The sequence below is a fragment of the Rhinolophus hipposideros genome (assembly GCF_964194185.1).
Source record: "Rhinolophus hipposideros genome assembly, chromosome: 8".
NCBI classification, from domain to species: Eukaryota; Metazoa; Chordata; class Mammalia; order Chiroptera; family Rhinolophidae; genus Rhinolophus; species Rhinolophus hipposideros.
The window spans coordinates 61,064,766-61,085,740 of NC_138054.1; the positions used below are offsets into that span (position 1 = coordinate 61,064,766).

The 20,975-nt window shown below is 45.5% G+C and overlaps 1 protein-coding gene across 3 annotated transcripts in view; it reads left to right on the top strand.

The window, feature by feature from the left end:
* Nucleotides 1-20,975, top strand: part of AGBL4 (AGBL carboxypeptidase 4) — a 1,079,895-nt gene that overhangs the window by 814,296 nt on the left and 244,624 nt on the right. The gene's annotated exons all lie outside the window — the stretch shown is intronic.

A 20,975-nucleotide genomic window follows, 5' to 3' on the forward strand; every position in this document is an offset into this window, starting at 1 on the left:
ACATTTATAGCTCTACCTGTGGCCCTTTAGGAAATGATTTCCACCTGCATCCCCTCTCTCCCTGGGGCTCAGGCCTGGGTCCATGGGGCTGAGCCAGGAAACTATCTCAGGGTCAGATTCCCCCACTGTCACCGCCTCCTTCCCTAAAGCAGGGCTACTGCATGTCCCCTTTCTGCCAGTTTCAACATCCAAGGATCTTCATGTAATGGAACCCCTGCAAGGAGTCGGCCCCAACAGTCCTTCAGAGAGTAAAGCTGGGGTCTCCTACTCTAAAGAAGGAATATAATGAGCTCTGTTACTCTTTCTAAAATGGCACAGTCCAAACAGTAGTCTGGGTATTTTCTTCTAGATGAATTTATTGTGTACTTGGTACGCTTCAAACATTATACAGAGCTTTCTGTGTAGCCCTGCATTTAGTCCTCACCTCAGCCCTGTGATCTAGGCATTGTTCCCCCTCCTGCGGGTACAGGGAGGGAAAGTGCCCAACCAGCACCAGCTCTGGTCTCGGCCCCCACCCTGACTCGCTGGCCCTGGCCTCTGCCTGGAAGCCTGCGCTGCCTTGTTTCCTGCCCTTCCTGATTGTCAGCCTTATCACCTACTCTCCCTTTTCCTTTCATGCTTCACCCATTGGATCCAACAGCCAGCCCATCTTTCCAGCTGTGATCTCAGCCACTCTGGACAAGAATCTGATTCTCTCTTTTCCTCGGGTCCACATATAGGCTTAGTGCTCCTTTCCCTTGGAATGCTCCAATTCTGGCTCTGCCTCAAGAGTGACATTTACATCTGGCTTTCCATGGCCCTGAAAGTTAAATATGACAGTCCCTGTGTATGCTGTGTGGACTTGGGAAGTTTCTTAACATCTCTGGGTCTCACTTTACTTAACTGCAAATCAGGGGTAATGATACCTATCTTGGAGGTTTATTGTGAGAAATAAATATGACGAAATATGTAAGGCTGTCAGAACTATATCTGACACATAATGTAAATGTACAGTAAACAATTGCTCAGAAAGAACTGATGTTTACCAAATACTTATCACATGTTCTGCTAAGTGCCTTATTGGGCTTCTCTCATTTAATTCTCCTTATGCAGCAGATACAATTATCATTCCGTTTTACAGATGTGAAAACTGATACCAAAATAGGTTATAGGACTTATCCCAGGGCTCAGACCTTGAAAGTGGTAGACCTCAGATGTGCAACAGGTCCTCATATTTAATGGGTTTCTGTCATACACTGCTCAGTACAAAGCAGACCCTCTACTCATGGGGTAGATGGGCTGCTCTTATCAAATGAATAGGTAGATGAATGTATTTTCATTGTCTTCCCTTTGTACCATTGCCTAAGACACCAGTTCTTTGCACCAAGACCCACCCACTGATTTTATTAGCCTACTCGTAGAAAGATAAGAAGATATTGTAGTTTCCTCCAGCCCCAGAAATGCACCATATAGCAACCTTCCCTGAGTAGGTCAAAGCCCATCCCTGAGCAGCCCAGGCCCTGGCTGAGTTCCTTGGCCACGTACAGTACGGGGAGACATCCTTTCACTACTGAGGCTTGCCAACGGAGCACAACTGCGGAGCCAGGGCCTCTCGCCAAGCAACTTCTCCTGCCCCTCTGATATGCAGATGTGTGTAAGAATCCTGCACATCTGCCTGGGAGCATCCAAAAACTGTGACTTGGCCGTAAAGAAGGAAAATGTGAACATCAACTCTGGAGGAGTGGCTGCTCCAGAGGGGCCAGGCAGGGGAGGACAGCAGATCACACTTGGAGCAGTCAGCTCAAAGCAGATGGAGGATGGAGAAACAGCACTGTCACCCCACCTTCCCCTCTCATAGGGAGGCAATTCTGAAGCTTGGGTACTGCTGGCTTATCTGAGTGATCCCCCCACCGAAGTCCCCATCTCGTGGGCATTACGCTCTACGTAATCTGCATCACCTTAGAATCTTACAGGTAAGGAAAGAGAAACATGGCAGCAGAGGCAGTGGTAAGAGCCCTGGAACAGGACTCAGGCACCTTTTCACAAATACATTCATGTAGCCAACATGCATGAAACACCCACACGGTTCCAGGCACAGGGGAACAAACACGAATCAGACACAGCACCCTCAAGAAAGTGCCCGCCATCTAAGGGGGCAGACAGGCAAGGAACCGAACAATATGGAGGATGGTATGAAAGGCGTCCTTTCCATATGGACGGTATGGAAAGAGGAATGTTGGGGAAGGCTTCCTGGAGGAGCTGGCATCTGAGTGAATCTTAAAGGCACGTGATGATTGACCAAGGCATTTATCCTATACTAACACCACCGAGGCACTGTTGAGTATGTGAGAATGTATGCTCACTTCTAAGCAACCATACTTGCATGTACACACATACACACAGCTGTACACACGTACACACATGTGTACACACACACCTTCTGAGGTGCGTGCAGTGCTGGTTGGGAACAGTTTGTAGGGGAGCCCTCTCTGTTCCTCCTGCTGTAATCCAAAACTTTCCCTCCCCCAGTTGTGCTTTCTGTTTTCTGAAAAGCCTTGGCAAACTTCCCCAGAATGAGCTTTGTTCTTGTTACTTTAAAATCTTCATTTTCTCTTACTGAATGGCATAGGAAGCCAGAGAAAAAGGAATTCACCAGGGCATCTTGAGCTTCCCTTTGCCCTTGCCCCCAAGGCTCATCCCTACAGAACCCTGTGCTGGTTTGTGTTTGGAAGGTGTGGGGATTCAGCTCAGAGAAAAGGCTGACTCGGTGAAAGGGAGAGGGTCATCGCCTTCAACCCCCACAGGACCATCTTAGGACAGAAGAAGCAGGGTAAAGAACAAGGATGAATGGAGGAATACCAGCAGCAGGGCGATTGCTCAGTGTGAGAGGCTATTCCCGGAAGGTAAAGCCGCCCACCGGTAGGGTCACCTGCTTTGCAAAGTGGTGAGCTCTACGTCCGTGCTGGAGTGCAAGGAGACCAGCCACAGCTGACTGGAGCGGGAGCTGTTGGAACAAGGCCTCGAGCAGCAGGTGAGAGGCCACATCTTTTAGCCCAGCTCCACCATCTTCTCATGGAAAGTGACTTTAGCACAGGAAGTATTCTCGGGCCTCTGAGAGCCCAGGGATTTGCATTTCCAAGGTTATGAAGAAAGGCGTGTAATAAGTATGTTTTTAGGCGTCCAAGATGTGAAAGATGTGATTATTTGCAGAACCTAATCTCATACCTCACCGTCCTTGTTGAACTGAATATTGCAAAACTATTCTCATTCGTATTTGGAATGGTATGTTTCTAAGCAATCATCAAACAGAATACTCATTTCAGCCAGGAGATGACCTGAATATTGAATAGAATAAAAATGTATACATTAGATTACTTATTCAAATGCCTATCTGGCAGTTTGGATAGAATTAAGCAACAGTCCAATCTGGCTGTTGTTTTATGCATGGGATGTCAAAGCTAAACGGCCCTTGGAGAATATTCCCTCATTCTTTCTCTGCACAGAGCCTCACCATCCTGCCTTGTTCACAGATGGGGAAATCGACTGAGAAAGAGGGGGCTAAGGCATGGCAGTGGGAGACCTGGGACCAGTAGTTCCTGTGTTAGTGGTCAGGCGAGTGACATTGTCCCCGCTGAACCAAGGAGGCACCGGAGGCTCAGTGTGGTTAAGTGGCTTCTTCAGACTCACACACAGGTGCCAGCATCCCAGGCTACTGTCCTTTCGCACTACTCTCACTGGGCTGCTAATATAGTCCCAGAGAGAGTGTGTTCTTCCTCTCGTGGGACCTGCAGACTCCCTGCCAGCCAGTCAGGTATGGAATCTCGGGAAATGATCATATTATCCCCAGTCTATAGTTGAGGAAATTCCAATGAGGATATGAAACTGCAGTTTAGGTCCCCCAAACCAAGGACTCTGCCAAACCACTATTCTACCCTGCGTGCCCTAAAAGCTCCACAACACTGAACAATAGCATATTGTTTGACAACTGCAATCACAAAAAAAAAAGCAATAACCCCAATTTGCCTTTCGAAATGAACCCAGGTAATCCTTGTGAAGGAAAATGCTCACTCGGAAGCTTGCTTAGGTATCCTCTCTGAGAAGACTTCCCCAGCTCCCCCTAGCCCAGCCCCCAGGGCACTTTTCACTCAGTATTGTCATTGTATGTGGGGGTATTTTCCCTACTAAATAAGGCCCAGCACCACTTCTGATTGCTTTCTGCATTCCCAGCATTGGGCCCTGCCCCTCCCCCCCCCCGCCCCCCCGCAGGTTTCTGGGAAGGATGTTTGGGTGGATATTTGGCTGGCATCACTGCAAGGAAGGAAGTCAAGAGGGAGAGACTCTTCAATCCTCCCCAACCAATCTAGTCCCTTAATCTCTGGATGTCAAAGAGGACCTGGCAAACCCTGAAACCTACCATGGTGCTTCCACCCCACTAACAATAACGGAAGCCGAGAGCAAAACCCCCAAGCTTCCTGGGGCTCTGCCAGTGTTGGGGAAGAAGAGAACAGCATCTGAAGCACATGTTTCCACTCAGACTTGAATCTCACTTTATATCATCAGATAATTCTGAAATCACAGTTTCAGCATTTTCTCCAGTATTATCCTCAACACCCTGTCCCTCCCGGCGCCAGGAGCCCCAGCCCTTCCAGGAAGCCTTCCCCAGTCCGGGAGTCCACCATGATGTCTCCGTACAAGCTCCTCTTTCCCACCTGATGCGTGCACTCTTCTTTTCCTGCTCATCCGATGCTGCCTCTTATCGTCAGCTCATAGCTGGTCCATGTGGGGAGACGCAGTGTGAGCCAATGCACAGAGCACAATCTCTGGGCTCAGAAGACTTGGGCGTAAGTCCCAGCTGGACCAGTGAGTAACTGTAGGACCTTCACACATTTACGTAACCACTCAGAGTCAGCAAATGGGGGTAAAACTTCCCTCTCAACATTGTTGGGAGGTATGCAGGGACCCTGGTAATGGAGGACCTTGTCTACAAAGCTAGCCGGCTCGGGCCTTCTCCAACAGGCAAGGGGGCACCATTATGGGGTTTCTCATCTGAAAACCACATGATCAAGTCTGCTTTCAGACAGAATACTCTGGCAATGGCACAGAGAATGGATTGGAGAAGGGAGAGTACGAGAGGGAAATCAGGCAGGAGACTTTGGAGGGAAGATCAAGGCTTGGGTAGAGAGGCAGTGAGAAGTGTGCATTTGCAGATGATAGTGTGTTGAACAAAGGAGGTGATAAGGATTAAGAAGAGCAAATGTTTATGAGCTCCTACTCTGGGCCGGAAATTAGGCTAGCACTTTATAGGGATTATTTCATTGAATCGTGTTAACAACCCAAGATTTTTAATCTCCATTTTACAGATGAGGAAACTGAAACATTGAGAGTTTAAGTAAATTATCCAGGTTAGCATAGTAAGTAAGAAAACTGGATTCCAGTCAAGACAGCCTCACTCCAGAGCCCAAGTGCTTAATTACCAGACAAGCTCAGGACTGAGCAGAGATGAGACGACGGTTAGAAGTTGAAACTGGCAGGACTTGCTGAAGGATTGGCTGCAGTGAGTAAGGAAGAGGATAGAGCACAGGATGGCTCTCAGGTTTCTTTCCCAAGGTCCACAGCTCCTAAGAGGCAAAGCCAGTGTTTTAACCAATTTTATCCAACTCCAAAGCACTTTCTCTTCACAGACTCAGAAAATTTCACCTGAGAGCTTAGTGTTCTTAGGACTGAAGGGATAAAGTAGAGACTGGTACTTTCTGCAGAATTTCACCATTCTTTTATTTAAACCACTATACTATGACAGTATAGCTTTCCTTAAGGTGTTGAGGGTGTGTGTTTCTTTACAGAGGGACTTAGTACCAATTGCAAAGAAAAACTGAGAAGAAAATGCATTTGATAGCTTTGCTTCTTTGGTGTCAAACCCAATGCAAAAGAGGATTCCAAGTACCTTTGAAAACAGAAGTAGAGGAATGGCAGAATATCCACTGTAGCCAGAAGGAGATTAGTGAGAGCTTGAGCTCGAGACCTGTTCCTCCCTTTCCTGAGGCTCTTCTCTGTGCCAGGCTGGACACTGGGCCATTGGGTGCTAGGTGTCCTGCCTGAGGCTGTGAGATGCCTGCCTGGGCATCTCATAACCAAAGTGTACAATGGACAATTAGATGGTCCTTCAGATGGCTATAGGAGGGGGCTGTTTGAGAGAAGAGGGAATGTGCCCTCCACACAAGAGGAGATGCTAAACCTGGGTCTTGGTACAGGGCAGAAGCCAGGCCATGTGGCCTTGGGTACTTAACTTGACTGAACTTACTTGTTGTACTGGGAACAGTGGTGTAATCAAGGCCACTTTGATCTACTCTTTCCTTTTATATAATCAAGGACCTGGTACGTTGGGTTGGACTGAGGTTCTGGAGCCTTGGCTGTCCCCTGGGGTAGAACAGGCTTAGGTGTGTGGATAATCGAGCTTGATGCTGAGGGTGAGAGCCAGTGTCTGAGATGGAAGCGAAACAGAGGCAAAGAGCCTGCCCCCAGTTCCCACCTGAAGGGGCCAGGTAGAGAGGCAAGTCCAGGTGGTAGGTGAGAGGGCGAACACAAGTCCAGAGGCCCTGGGTTGGAGTGGAGGGGAGGGCCAGGGACAAGTATGGCTGGAGTATCTATGGGACACTTGCAGTCACCCGCTGGGTGCAGAGGGCTCTGCTAAGAGTGCGGAGTGGTCCCCGGGCTGTTAGGATAATGAAGTGACATAATACATGTGAAGCACCGAGCTGCCTGGCACACCACAGCTGACTCGCAGTGTTAACCATGGGCTTTCCTTTTCCATCAAAATTCACCAAGAGCTGCTAATGTCCCAGGCCTCGTGGTGAGCACTGAGAGGAGAGGAATGACTGAGATACAGTCCCTGTCCTCCAGAGGCCCGGACTTCCTCAGATACAGACTCATAAATAAAACATCCCAATCAAAAGTTCTAAGTGGCATGATGGGGCAGGGGGGGCATAGGATAGGACAGGGTGATGGGTCAGTAATCCAACCTGAGGGTTCTGGGAAAGTTCCCCAGGAGAGATAATGACTAAGGTGAATCTTGAAGGTCAAGAAGGACTTAATCAGGCAAGGATTGGTGAGAAATCCATTCTGGGAATGGGCACAGCTTCAACATGAGCAGAAGACAGCATCGTGTGCTGGGTAAAGTGGGATGTGAGGAGAGGCACAAGGTAAGGCTTGGGAGGGGGCGGAGCTCTGCTGAATCTGGAGGCTGAGGAACCTGGACACCATCCTGAAGGTGACGGGAAGCCATTGAAGGGTTTGAAGCAGGACAGTAACCTGGCCAGATCTGGGCTTTAAATACATAGATCACTCAGGCTGGTGGGCGGAGGATATGAAAGAGAGCCAGTGGAGGCCAGGGGAAGTATTTAGTGTGATGCTTCTGAGTCAAAGGTCACTTATGCTTTGGTAAAATGAATTAGGGAAGATTCAGAAATGAGAACAAGGGCTTTTGCATATAAGGCTAGATATGAAATGTTAACATTTGTACTCCTATATACAATGAGCTGAATCCCCATTCTCTGTGGTATGAAAGGTGCTATAAGGGGACAAAGCATAAGGACCCTTCCAGCTTTAACTCTTCAAGACTCAATAATTCTGTTCTTCTTCTTAGGGTATGAAATGAGTGTTTACGTTATTGATCCCCTAAGATCCCCTATGCTTTTGGTCCTGCTTTCCTTGTTTCAGAGCGGTTGCCCTGAAGGCTTGCCATTACCCTACCTGTTCCTGTGGAAGATGCTATGTTATCACATGGTTGGAGAGTATCAGGATCTGTGTCAAGACCAGAGCTCATCATGTGGCTCATATCTGTGCCCAAGATTGCTGCTCAGTCTATGGTTATGGAACTGAGAAAATTGTCCAATTGAGATCTTTGAAATCAGGCCTTTGGGCTCATTACCACATGTCTGCTCCACTTAGCTGATCTGCCAAACTGCTAACGGGTTCTGGGCATGTACTCGAGGCTTCTTTCAGTCCTGGCTGTGACCAACTTTGTATATTTGGAAGCTGGAAGGAAAAGAGATACTCCAGATCCCCTAACCTCCAGTGCTTCTCTCCAGAACAACACTAATTCATGTATTAGAGTTGCCTGTTTCATGACTGGGGGCTCCTGAAGGGAGGCAGCTCCACCTAACTCTTTTGTTTTCATGAATTCATTATTCCTGCCCATTTTAATTGAGGAATTTCTTTGTATAGCCTTTGTTGCAGAGACTATACTAGGTGTTGGAGATATTTAGAAGTGAGCAAGCCAAACACAATCTCTACCTTCATGCAGTTTATTATCTCTAAAGGAATGAGAAAATGGGGTTTATGATGGGAGAAGAGTATGGGGTGCTAATGGAACAGGCAGCAAGAGTCCTAACTAAGTGTGGCATCTGAGAAAGTCAATTGAGGAATTAATGTTTAACTCAAGGCCAGAGAGATAAATGGTAATTGACCAAATGAAGGGTATTAGGGGCACATATTACAAATAGGAGAAACAGCTTGTGTGAAGGCCTGGAAGTAAAAGAGAGTTGACCCATTGAAGGAGTCACAGGAGGGGCAGTTTGATCCTTCTGATGGAACTATTCTGTATCTTAACTGTAGTGGTGGTAAATGATTCTCCACATGTGATAAAGTTGCATAGAACAAAATACACACAAATGAGCACATGTAAAACTGATGTGAGGTAAGGTCAATGGATTGTATCAATGTCAGTTTTCTGGGTGTGAACATTGCACTACAGTATGCAGAATGTTACCACTGGGGAAACTGGGGAAAAAGCACATAAGCTCTCTCTGGATTGTTTCTTACAACAGTATGTGAATCTAGAATTATATCAAAATAAAAAGTTAGAATAAGAAGGAGAAGGAGGAGAACCAGGCAGTGGCCATTTGGGTTGAAGCAGAAATTGAAGGGATATGTAAGATGAGTTGAGCTCAGAGAATTGATAGAGAATAGACCATATAGGATTTCTATCATGTGGGGCTTTATCTGACGATAGATGAGAAGCCTTTGACAAGTCTTATTTATGGAATAACATGATCAGATTTGCACTCGAAGAAGATCACTCTGGTTTGGAGAATGCATTGGGGAGGGGTATGATTAAGAACAGAGAAGTAAAAATTAAAATGGGTTATAGTGGATAAGAAGGGACATAGGTAGATTTCAGAGGTATTTATGGGGCAGAATCATTAGGATTTGATAACTGAGAGGTGAGAGGACAGGAGGAGTCGAGAACTCACAAGTTTCTAACCTGGTCACTGGTGGATAATGGTTCTCTTTACTACAATAGAGAACATATTGAGAAGAAATAGGCTTGAGGAGAAAGGTTTGAAGAGATGGGTTCAGAATATTTGAGATGCCCTTTAGACCTCAAAGTCCAGATGTCTAGTAAGTGGCTGTGTGTATGTCGGGAGCGCAGGAGAGAAATCTGCACTCAGTGTCTGAGTACAGAAAATAAGAAGGCCAGAATTCTAGGGCAAAATTCTGAAGAATACTGGCATCTAAAATGTGGGTCAAAGAGGCGGAGCCTACCATGGAGACTGAGGATTATTGAAGAGCTTGGAAGGAAATCATGACAACTGAAGTCAAGGGGAGAAACAGTTTCTGAAAGAAGGCAAGATAAAAGGAATTCATTTCAACGGTCTAAATGCTGCTGAGACCAAATGGAGGGACGTGCCCTTGAATTCAGTAGCACATTGGTGACCTTGGGGAGCAGGTTCATCGAGGCAAAGGCCAGAGAGCAGTGGGGCTGAGGAGTGAGTGGGAGGTGAGTGGATGCTGACAAGTGTGGGCTATACTTTCTTTCAAAAAGTTTTGCTTGTGAAGAGGAGGAGAGAAGGAAGTAACGAAAGGTGAGGCAGAGGTGACCAAGGGTTTTGAGGCTGGGAAAGACCTGAACATATATAAGCACAGGTATCGGGGGCCCTCCAAGGGGAAGAGGAAGATCCACTGTAAAGCACAGGGTCTGGCACGAGGCAGGTACTTTGTGGACACCGAGTGCCTTCTGAAACAAATGAGCAGGGGGAGCGTTTTTGTCCATAGTCTCTGGGTTCTGTCGCACACCACTAACTAGTCTAAAAATGTTGGTGTGCTTCCTCTTTCTGGAACAGCTGGGCCATAAGGAACTGCATGAAAAGCACCTTCTCAAACTCCCTAGAGGAGGCTCTGTTTCAGTTCTGAGCCAAGGTGCTTCCTCTCGAGGGGCCTGTGTGGCTGGATTTGCCCCTCCCACAGCAGCACCCAGCGCGGGCTCCCAGCACAAGGACAGAGCCCTGGAGCAGCAGCAGACAGAAAGGTTTCCACTGTGGCTTCTTGCTCCCCAAGCGCAGGGTTCCCACCCACTCCCGGGGAATCAGCATGACTGGGCAACAGGCATATTCTCCGACTGATGACTTCTTCTCCACTTTGAAAAGGCAGTATGGCTGACTAGGTCACCTCAACAGTTTCAAAGGGTGTGCTTAGAGACAATCATCTCATTATATTTAATGTAGACACCCTTCAATGTCAGTTGTCTCCCCTTACGTGCTGCCAGTAGTTTGAAAATGTGCTTAACTTTCTTGTTTATACAGTAGGTAGCAGTTCATGGGTTGTTGTGAACAGGAAAATGAGAACAGAAATAAAAGAGCCAGGCATATATTAGTTTCTTAATAAATCTACATTTCCATCCCCTCCTTGCCAGGAAGCAAAATTTCCTTTTCTCTCAGCAAGTACCCAAGTCTTGAGTCTGGGGACAAAGGGGCTGAACTTAGAGAGAAAAGAGTATCTCAGGAAGCACCTGATATGGCTTCACCTCAGAGTAATACCATCTGTCCTTCGGGCAGGTTTTTTTTTTTTTCTTCCTTTTTGCGGGGGTGGGGGATATCCCACTGTAAGAACACTTTAGATTTAATATGTGAGGTGAAAATCCAGGCTACATGATAAATTGAGGGTGGGGCAGAGTTTGTGAGAGAAATGTTCTTCATGTTATAAAAAGGCTCCTTCGCTTTATCACAAAGTTTCTTTAAATATGTGCTCCCCTGGTGCAATTAAGCATTTGTTTACAGATCATTAATTATCTGGCAGAGAGGCTTGGCTGGCAGGATCATGGCCCAGAGGCACAGCTGGAGAGTTGGGAGCTTGTGCCAAGTGAGAATCCATCAGAACCAGCGACAGTAAAGCTCAGAAATGATTGTGTAAATCGAGATGAAAAGGAAATCCATTTCCAAGACCTGAGTGTCCAAGCACGCTGAGACCTCTCGCTAGGCTACATGGGCGAGTGGTGGACCATTCGGCAAATCAGGGAAGGCAGCAGGTGAACAGGTAGGAGGAGGTATGGCTGAGAGTAGAAAGAAGGGTCTAGTTCAATCTGGGACATTTTGAAGAGGAAGCGCCTGTAGGATATCAAGTTGGAGAAAGAAGTCTAGAAGGCAAGTAAATATCAGTACTGTGCTCTAGCAGTGTTTAAACGTTTCTAGTGCCCTAAAAATTCCAAAACTAGTTCCCCCTTCTTTGCTTCTGCACACACTGGGCTCTCTAGTCCGAATGCCGTCTCTCCTCCTTACCCTCCCATACCTGCGGAGCCTCTGGCTCCTGCTTCTGCAGGCTGACACAGGCTGCCCATTTCCTGGACAAACTACCTCCACTTAGACACAATTAGCACCGAGACGCACAAGGGGCCTTCCTGGTTTAACCAAAATCACATAATTGAGTAAATGGAACAGGCTCAGCTTAGAGAACTCAAATGTTATTCTACTTCTGTCGTCATGCTTGCATTTGCTGCCTTGCACGCCTCCCCTGTTGTATTAGTTTGCTCGGGCTGCCACAACAAAGTACCATAAACCGGGCGGCTTCAAACAACAGAAATGTATTATCTCACTGTTCAGAGGCTGGAAGTCCAAAAGCCAAGTGTCAGTAGAGCCATTCTGCCCTGAGGCGCACGGAATCGTTTGCCTTGCCCCAGTTTCTGGTGGTGGCTGTCAATCCTTTGGTTCCTTAGCTAACAGGGGCGTCTCTCCTTCGCTGCGTCCGTGATCACAGAGCATCATCCCTATGTGTGGCTGTTTTCACGTGATGTTTTTCACTTCTTATAAGGACATCAGTCATACTGCATCAGGGCCCACCCTGACGACCTCATCTTCACTTGATTACAGCTACCTTATTTCTAAATAAGGGCACATTTTCAGATATCAGGGGTTAAGACTCCAACATAGCTTTTGGGGGACACAATTCAGCCCATAACAAATATAAAAAAAATATTTCCTATAGAGTAAGGACCATTTCTTGTTTGTCTCTGTCCCAATGCTTAGCACAAGGTCTAGCATGGAGCAGGTGCCCAGGAAATATTTTTTGAATGATTGACGATAAAACCATGCTTTCTACATCAGAGTTTTTTTAATACTTTGTGTATACCAGTGCCCACTGTGTGCAAAGATCTATGCTAGATGCTTGTTGTATGCTCTCTTATTTAATGGTATCAAGTGCCCTCCCTACCCCACAGGTAAGGAAGCCAGACTTGAGAGTAATCAAGTGATTTGCTCAGGTCTGCCCAGTGAATTGGCTGTGGAGCTGGGATTTGAAATCAGGTTTGTCTGATTTCAAAGCTCATGTATCACTCCACTACATTCTGCTGCCTTTTCTTTCATCTTTGCTTTAGTCAACCCTCTTTGGGAATCTAGACTGCCTTAGATATACTTAGGGAAAGCCCCAAAACTGGTTGGGTTCATGCTTTGGCCTGAGTGTTAGAGAATCAACAGTACCCCTTAATATGGGGCTGGGGAATTGAGGAGAGTACAGAGGGGCCAGCGTGGAAATGGCAGTGGGGTTGGAGAGAGACTTCAAGGGGAAGGTGATGCCTAGAAGGGGAGAAGTAGGAAGTCCTCTCACTAACCCCTCCCAACTAGGAAAGGATTTTTTCAATGCTTAACCTTGAAGGTGATGAAATATGTATTCTCCAGGACTAGGCAAGCTAACGCCACGGCCATGGGCGAGATCACCTTTTACTGAAGGCTTTCCCCTGTGATCAGGAGGACACATGGCAGTGCAGGGCAGAGAAAAGGCCTGTCAGACGCTGGGCTCCAGCCCTGACTCGGTCACAGACAAACTCTTTGACTTTGGGTAAATCGTTGTCCTGATGTCCTGTTTGATCATCTCTAGAATGAGAGGTTTGGGCTGTAAGTTCTCTGAAGTCACTATTCTTAGTTTCCTGCTTCTACAGAATCTGTTTCCGTTTTATAACTCTATTTTAAGGTGTTTATTACATTGCCAAGAAAAGAGAAAAAAAAATCCTTCAGGATGAAATTTCTCTATGCCAAGGAACAGATTTTTTTTTCTTTTACCTTTTTTTTCTTTTTTTTTTTTGCATGCGTGCATAGCTCTTCTTTGCTTCTTTCATGTCTGTCTTTCTGTCTTTTCATTCTAGTAACCCTCACGAGTTTTCTCAGTGGCAACAAGCACTCTCTGGCATGGCCCTTCCTTTTCTTAATACCGAAGATAAGGATTTGCTCAAGAAGTAAAAGCCATGTGGACAGGGCTTGCCTGGCCCCTGTGTTAGGGAATCCGTTATGTGTTCTTGCTATGACCTTTCCAAACAGAGAGGTGGAAGAGAAAAGGGTACATAGGTCCAGCTTGTTTAGCTCGGGGCAGTTTGGCAGCGCCCTTGCCAAGTGTAAGCATGGTGATTTCACTTTCTACTCTACTTTCAGCTTCGTGTCAGTGTGCAGGCCCCAAGTGAACATTTCCTGGCAGACTCTTTTTTCCTTGGACATTGAGCATCTCCAGTGGAAAAATGTACCTTGTTTGTGCAGTTGAGGTCTGCCTCCACCTGGGGAGTGGTCAAGAGTCAGAGCAATAGAGAGTTTTTGAACGTTTCATCTTTAAAGGTCACAGCAGCAGAGAAGGGTTGGCTTGGGAAAAGAATGTTCCTCTTGCCAAGAGTCCGTGCCCCAGCCGTCTCCTAGCTGATGAGCCTGGCTGACAGAGGACCACAGAGTCCTTCCCCTGGTCACTTGGAGTGATTGATCACTGTTTGCATATTTCAACAACAAATTTTTAATCTGTAAGCTTATTGTATATCATCCCCCACCTTTCATGGGTTTCCTTTGCATCTTGTTCTCTGAGGAACCAGGGGACAGGATCTGGATTTTCCATTCAAGAACCTGTTAACTCTACTCAAACCACAATTGGTGCTATCAGAAGAGTACAGCCTCCCAGAGGTAGCATGCGCTTGGTGGAGGGACTTAACATACCCCGTGAATGACAACCAGTACGCGAGGGACCGCTGGAGGCAACACAGCAAAGTGGAAATTGCATAGACTTCATACCAGATTTGAATCCAGGGCATGCCTTGAACCCTCACTTTCCCTCTCTGAACCTCAGCTGATATATTTGTAAAATAAAGAGAACAGTACCTTCTAAAGTGATGCTGAGTATTGCATACATAGTGCCTCATTACCAGGGACAGAGAAGGGAGCGCAACAAATTTCAGTCCTCTTTCTCTCATTTACATATATTATCTTATTCTCTCCTCTCAACAATCCTAAAATGTTTAGTTTCCCACTTTATAGATTAAAAAACTCAAGTTTGTGTGGTTTTACACTGTATCCCGAGTATTAAGCAGAGCTTCTGGCACATAATAAGGCCTCAACAAATAATTCATTAGTAAATGACTGACTGACTGACTGAATGAATGAATGAATGAATGAATGAATGAATGAATGAATGAATGAGTAAGGCAGTCTTACAGGGGTTAAGAATCTTGCCCCAATTTTCCACAGCTAGTATCCAGATGAGTTAGGACTTAAGGCAGAGCATCACAGAAAAAATCATACAAGGAGACAAAAAAAAAAAGAACACAGAAATGGGAACAGAAATGCATAACATAATTCATCCCTTTTTATGATTGAGATCACTATGCTTCACAGTTCCAAAAGCATGTTTTAAATATACAAAATCTGAACATGATTTTAAAAACAGACAATAAAACCCCAACCTCAAGTCCCCAAACTTCATAAAAGTAGAGATCTTACTAAGGCTCCAGCTTTCTTCATCAAGGCATACTGCCCCAGTGTTGGCCAGGAAAGGACGCTGGTGGCATCTCTGCAGTACTAGTGCCCAGCCTTCAGGGAGAGTGGGGCAGAGACACTTCCCTCAAAAATGACTGGCTTCTGGGCATCCGTCCTGGTCATTACCCTGTGACTTCCGGAAAGGGAAAGGTAATTAGAGACACTTAGAAAATGAGAATGAAAGAGACAACTGGTGGTTTTTGCAACTTACTGTGAGACATTGTGCCTATGGGGCACTTTACAAGCATAGTCTGTTAGACCCCATGACAACCTTATAAAACTCTATTGGACAGCTGAAAAACCTGAGAGTCAGAGATTTGCCCAAGGACCCACAGTACCTTGGTAATGGAGCAGTAATTGAATCCAAATCGAATTTAAAGCCTCTGCACTTTTCACTTTTCATTTTGCCTTATAACCTCTTCTGTGCCGTGCCACCTCTCCAGAATGGGTCCCAGAGCCAGAAGAGAGCTCAGTGATCAGAGACCATGTGATGGCCCAGCAATGTGGCAGGACGCTGTCGCCGGGTAGGAGGGTCCTGGCCAGTAACCTACACTGCCTACCAGTTGAGTTAAACTTCACCCCAGCTACTTCATCCAGTCTCACCTACTTTTGTGTGCCTTCCTCCTGTCCGTCCCATGTTTTAGAAAAAAAAAATGCCCCACCCTTAACAGATTATCTCTTTTTCCTCCATTCTTGCCATTTTTTCCCATGATAATAAAGGTATGCCTGATCGTAAAGAAAAGGATAGGATTTTCAAATTCTGCACTCCAGTTTGCCAACCACCAGCACTAACGGAATATATGAAAAAGAAATATCAACAGAAAATGTGTTGTATGTTGTATATATGAGTTCTTTTTCCATCATAATATACAAACTCAGAAGTCAAGGACTTTTCAGATTAGCATAATAGGTGGCCCTATTGTGCTGCTAAATGAATTGGTTTTGAGTAAATAAAAGAAAACCTTGTTTATACTGTGGATTGACTCTAGTCCATTTCCATCCACCACAACGTAGGATGAAAATATCAATGAAGTCCAAGGTGCTTTTTGAGATAGTGCCTGCCAGGGTCTCACCTGAACCAATCAAGGTGATCTGCACATCCCCAGAGAATCACCATGTGACACTGCAAGGATGAATGCGCTGTCATTTCCCCATCCTTGCTAGAAGGGGACAGATTGCTCTCAGTGAGGCAAGAATTAGACTTAGAAGGAGCCAGAATTGGGGTAGAAATCTGGGGTTAGAGCTCTAGAGTCAAGGAGCCTGAGTTTGAATCCTGGCTCCACTATTTACTCCTATGTGACCTTGGACAAGTTACCTAACATCCCTATGTCATACCTTCAGTTCTTCAACTTTAAAATGAGGCTAACACTAATTACCTATCACCCAGGATAATTTTTGAGGATTCAATGAGAAATTGTCTGTAAAGCTAGGCATGAAGTTCACTGCCATTATTGCTACCCTTATTCTTATTCCTCCAAGCAGGGTAATAATAGCAGGGTAAGAATGAAGGGCAGGAGGTGGGGGGAGTAGATATCTCTGACCAGAGCTCTCCAATCTTCTTCTGTTCTGGCTCAGAGGAGTTTCCACCCAGGCCAGGTGATTCCCAACAAGTTCCAAGTCTCTGGCCACCAAAAGAGGGGGTAAGACTAGAAATCTGCTTTAACAGTTAGAAACCTCAGAGTGCTTGAAAAATTCACAGTCTCTGGAATAATGTCCTCCTTAGGACATTATTTAAGAAACCCCAGATAATGACAATAAGAAAAAAAAAAAAGAAACCCCAGATAATGGAGTCAAATCATCAGTGTTCACGGAATCCTTGGCTGCTCAAGCTAGGAATGCTTGGAATGATAGATACACTTTCCCCTAAGGTCTGGTTCTGATATTTCCAGGTGGGAATTCAAGCCTCTGGGAAAAAGGGAGAGCGGATTAAATCCCACAGTCCATTCAGCGGTGTGTTGCCTCAGGGAACTCGGAGGTGTAAGGCCTATGTCCCAGGCCTTGGTTCAGGAAGCCGAGGTTCAAGTCTTCTCTGTGTAACTGTAACCAATTCTGTCACTCTCCAAGTCTTAGTTTCCTCAAAGAAAAGTGGAGATAACAGTGCTGACCTTATGAGGTGTTTTGAAAAGATTAAAGGAGCTAATATGTAAAACAACCAGTACAGTTCCTATCACAGAAGTCAATGATTCTTAGTTCCATTTTCATCCCTTTCCTCTGATTATGTACTGAATTTATGGTGTGGTTAGGAGACATTCTTAAGACAATCAGTTCATGGTTTGCTGTGTGCTTCTGAGATGACTTAACCCTCTGAATGAACATTCCCTTTTGTGCCCAGAATGGCAGCCCAGACTTATCAAACAAAAGCCCGAATGATAATCTGGAGTGGACTCTGGCCCTGTAAGGAACTGTCAAGGGTAGTCGCAAGATGCGTAAGATGAACAGAGATGGCAACCAGATAGCAAACGGTCTTTGAATGAAGGCAAAGGCCTGGATTCAGATCATTCTGTTACCTCCCAAATAATGTTGACATCATCAGAAGACTAAGGTGAGGCAGCAGTCCCCCTAACTGAGGAGCGGGTTGGAGAGTCAATGATTTCCAGCCTACAGCAAGGGAAAAAGGAAGTCTAGCCTTGTAGGATGAGGTGGAATCATCATCTTGTTTCTGAGGGGCCCGTGGACAGTGTCATGAGGTTCTTGGTACTATTATATTATTATTGGTATTAGTGTGTGGCAACTATGTTTGAGTGTCAACATGACTTTTTCTGCTGTGTGCATTTTTCTGTAATTACTCTATTTTGTTCTTTCTTTATATTTAGAAAAACATTTTGAAAATGTCAACCTGTCTAGTGATGCTAAGGGAAATCTACAAAAGGGGCTCTTATTGATTTTGGGGCCAAGTTGGGAAAGCCATACGTGGTGGAGGCCCAGAAACAGACAGATACTCACAAGCAGAAGCTGAGACACAGAGGCACAAAATAAAGCTATTGGGACACCTCTCCCTCCTCAACTTTGGGGGCTTTCTTCTCCTCCAGGGTCTATGTTTCAGACATGCACTCCTTCAACCAGTTTTTGTTTAGAGTCTCCCATGTTCCAGGCAAGGTGCCATGATACAACAGTGAAGAAAACAGGTTCTCTTTTCTAGTGGAGTTTTTTACTCTAGTCACAGAGAGAGACAATAATGGAATAAATGTGTATTACACACCATGATAAACTCCATGAAGAATAATATAAGGAGCTGCGGAAATACATCCTGTGGAGTGGAATGGGAGGAGGAAGACAGGGAGACTTTCCTGAGGAAGTGACATTTCAGCTGGGAAAAAAAAAATAAAAATAACAGAATGAGTTAATGTAATAAGGGAGACCAGAGGTAGCTTCTATAACTAATGGACCCCTAACTGAAATTCATCATTGAGGCAAGTTGTGTTCTTCTAAGGTAGGACAATTTTTAAATTTCTTTTTCAAAATCAATTTACATGTTGTTCCCTTCTGACAATCTCCTCTCTTCATAAACTCCTTTTGGTCTTCATCCACTGGGAATTCATTTGCTTTGTGTTGCTTTGTAGAGGATATACAGTCAGCCCTCATATCCGAGGGTTTCCATGGATTCAACCAACCTTGGATGGAAAACAGTATTTTCAATCTGTGGTTGGGAATTCTTGGATGTGGAGGGCTGACTGGATGCGGAGGGCTGACTGGATGCTTTGTTCTGTGCCGTTTTGTATAAGGGACTTGAGCATCTGCGGATTTGGGTATCCCCACGGGGTCCTGGACCTGGTCTCCCCACAGACACAGAGGGAGACCTGTACTGTTCCCACAGTCAAATGCCTGGATTCTGATCATTCATGTAACTAACTCCTGCCTGTGACCCACATGAGCTCATAACGTAACTGAGACAGGACTGGTTGAACTTGACCGTGGTCTCCTTGATCTGAACATCCAGCCAAGATGCACATTCACAAGATTCTGGTTACTGTAAATGCTTCTGCATTGTACATCTTATACAATGCATGCAGGTTTTTGTTTTTCCTAAGAAAATACTCAACGAAGTCAGTTTGAAAGAATGAATGGCTCCACATACAATATCTTGGAAGTGTTTGCTGCAAGTTAGGGCAAGGCCGATAGCCTGAGAGGCTCTTAAATGTGTGAGATCTGAGAGCTTCTTTGGTGACTGGGACCTGTGCCCACAGGCTCTGGTTTAAAGCCTGTCTGAAAGCATTCCGGGGTGCTTGGTGGATAATTAATTATGAGTGTTGTTCAGATCATTATATTCAATTTAATTCAATGAAAATTTATTGGGCACCCTACCCTCCGCACAGGTATAAGAGCTCTTCTAATAATAACTATAATAATCATGATAATAATGGCAACTATCATTTATTGAGAGCTAACCATGTGTTAGGCACGGTGCCAAGCATTGTACATGGATTTTCTCATTTAGCCCCCATAACAACCCTATGAAGTTGTATGGATTACTATTCCCATGAAGAAAATTGAGGCGTGGAGAGATTAAGAAAGGCGTCCATGGCCACACACTTAGTAAGGATAGGCCTCACTTATTTATTGGGCGGGGATTTGGAGCCAGGGCCTAAGATTACAACGTGCCATCTTCTTTTCACGTTGGTATGTCATATTTCATATGAAGAAATTGTGCCTCGGAGAGGTTACATAGATATTTCAGAGTCCTGTTTTCCTTGAAAATAATATCTATGCCTTGTCGAGAATGCCTATATAACTAGCATGTTACCTGAAAATCTTCCAACTCAGAGGTGCTCAGCAAAGCAGGACATTTTTTCAGGTCCAGGTATTCCTGGTACACAGAGAGGGTCAAAAACTCCTACCCTGATTCTCACAACACCTTCAGAAGGTATGTATCAATAGTCTCATTTTACAGGTAAGAAAACTGAGGCTCAGGGAAGTGATCTGTGTTGCCTGAAGTCACAGCAAAGATGTGGTAAAGTCAGGACTGAACCCCTGGCCTGAGTTCAAAGCCCACACTCCTTTAGCCCTCCAGGCTGTTACCTACACAACAAGTTGGCATTTCCTCTAACTCCAGGCAACATTCACTGGCCTCTGCGCTGGTATTCACCGAGCTCCTCTCTTTTCTTCCTTTCCCCTCTCTACTACCCCTTTCTTCCCCTGCCCCAAACCCCACAACCAAACTCAACCAGACTTCATGAGCAGCGGTTCCCATGGATGCATGGGGCCAATGCCCCAACTCTGGGGTGACAGCACCCCAGCTCAGGGCAGGGCTCACCAGGGGTCTTCTGACCGTTACCAACGTTTCTTCCTGACACCAACCTGAGCAGACAGTGTGGCCCTGAACCCACAGCTCAGCAACTTACTTCTCTGGGCAAAAGTTTAAAACAATAAATAAATAATTTAAAAAGCAAATACTTGAAAAGTCAAATTATGTATCACAGGAAATAGAGGCAAACCATGAAAAAATGTGGTCAGTTATTAGCAGAGAGGTTAAAAAGACACGCTCCAATTGCTTTAAATATTCACAGAACCCAGGTCTCCTTAAAATAGTTTTGCAAAGTACATTGAGAATTCCATGAAGTAATATGAAACACAAGCCCCGCAGCTGCCACTGAACATGCTTCAGCTGGCTACACCGAATGAGCTTGACATTAACCCAGGGCTCTGCAAAACTGAACAGGAAAGCACAATGGAGACACAGTTGCAAAGCTGCCCCAGATGTGTACATTTTCTGCTCCATTAAAAGGACTTGGATGAGAGGCAAAGCACATTTGGCCCACAGAAAGGGAGTTAGGGGAGGGGCAGGGAGAAGACAGGCCGTCAGCCCCATCACAGGCCTCTCACTCCCCAGTCTTGCCCCCCCTCCAAAACTTTGCTCACACCGTTTCTAGTCTAAACGTCTAAAATGCAAATACGACCCCAAAACCTTCTGGGACTCCCTAGAGCCAAAGAGCTTGTCATGTCTCAATTGTC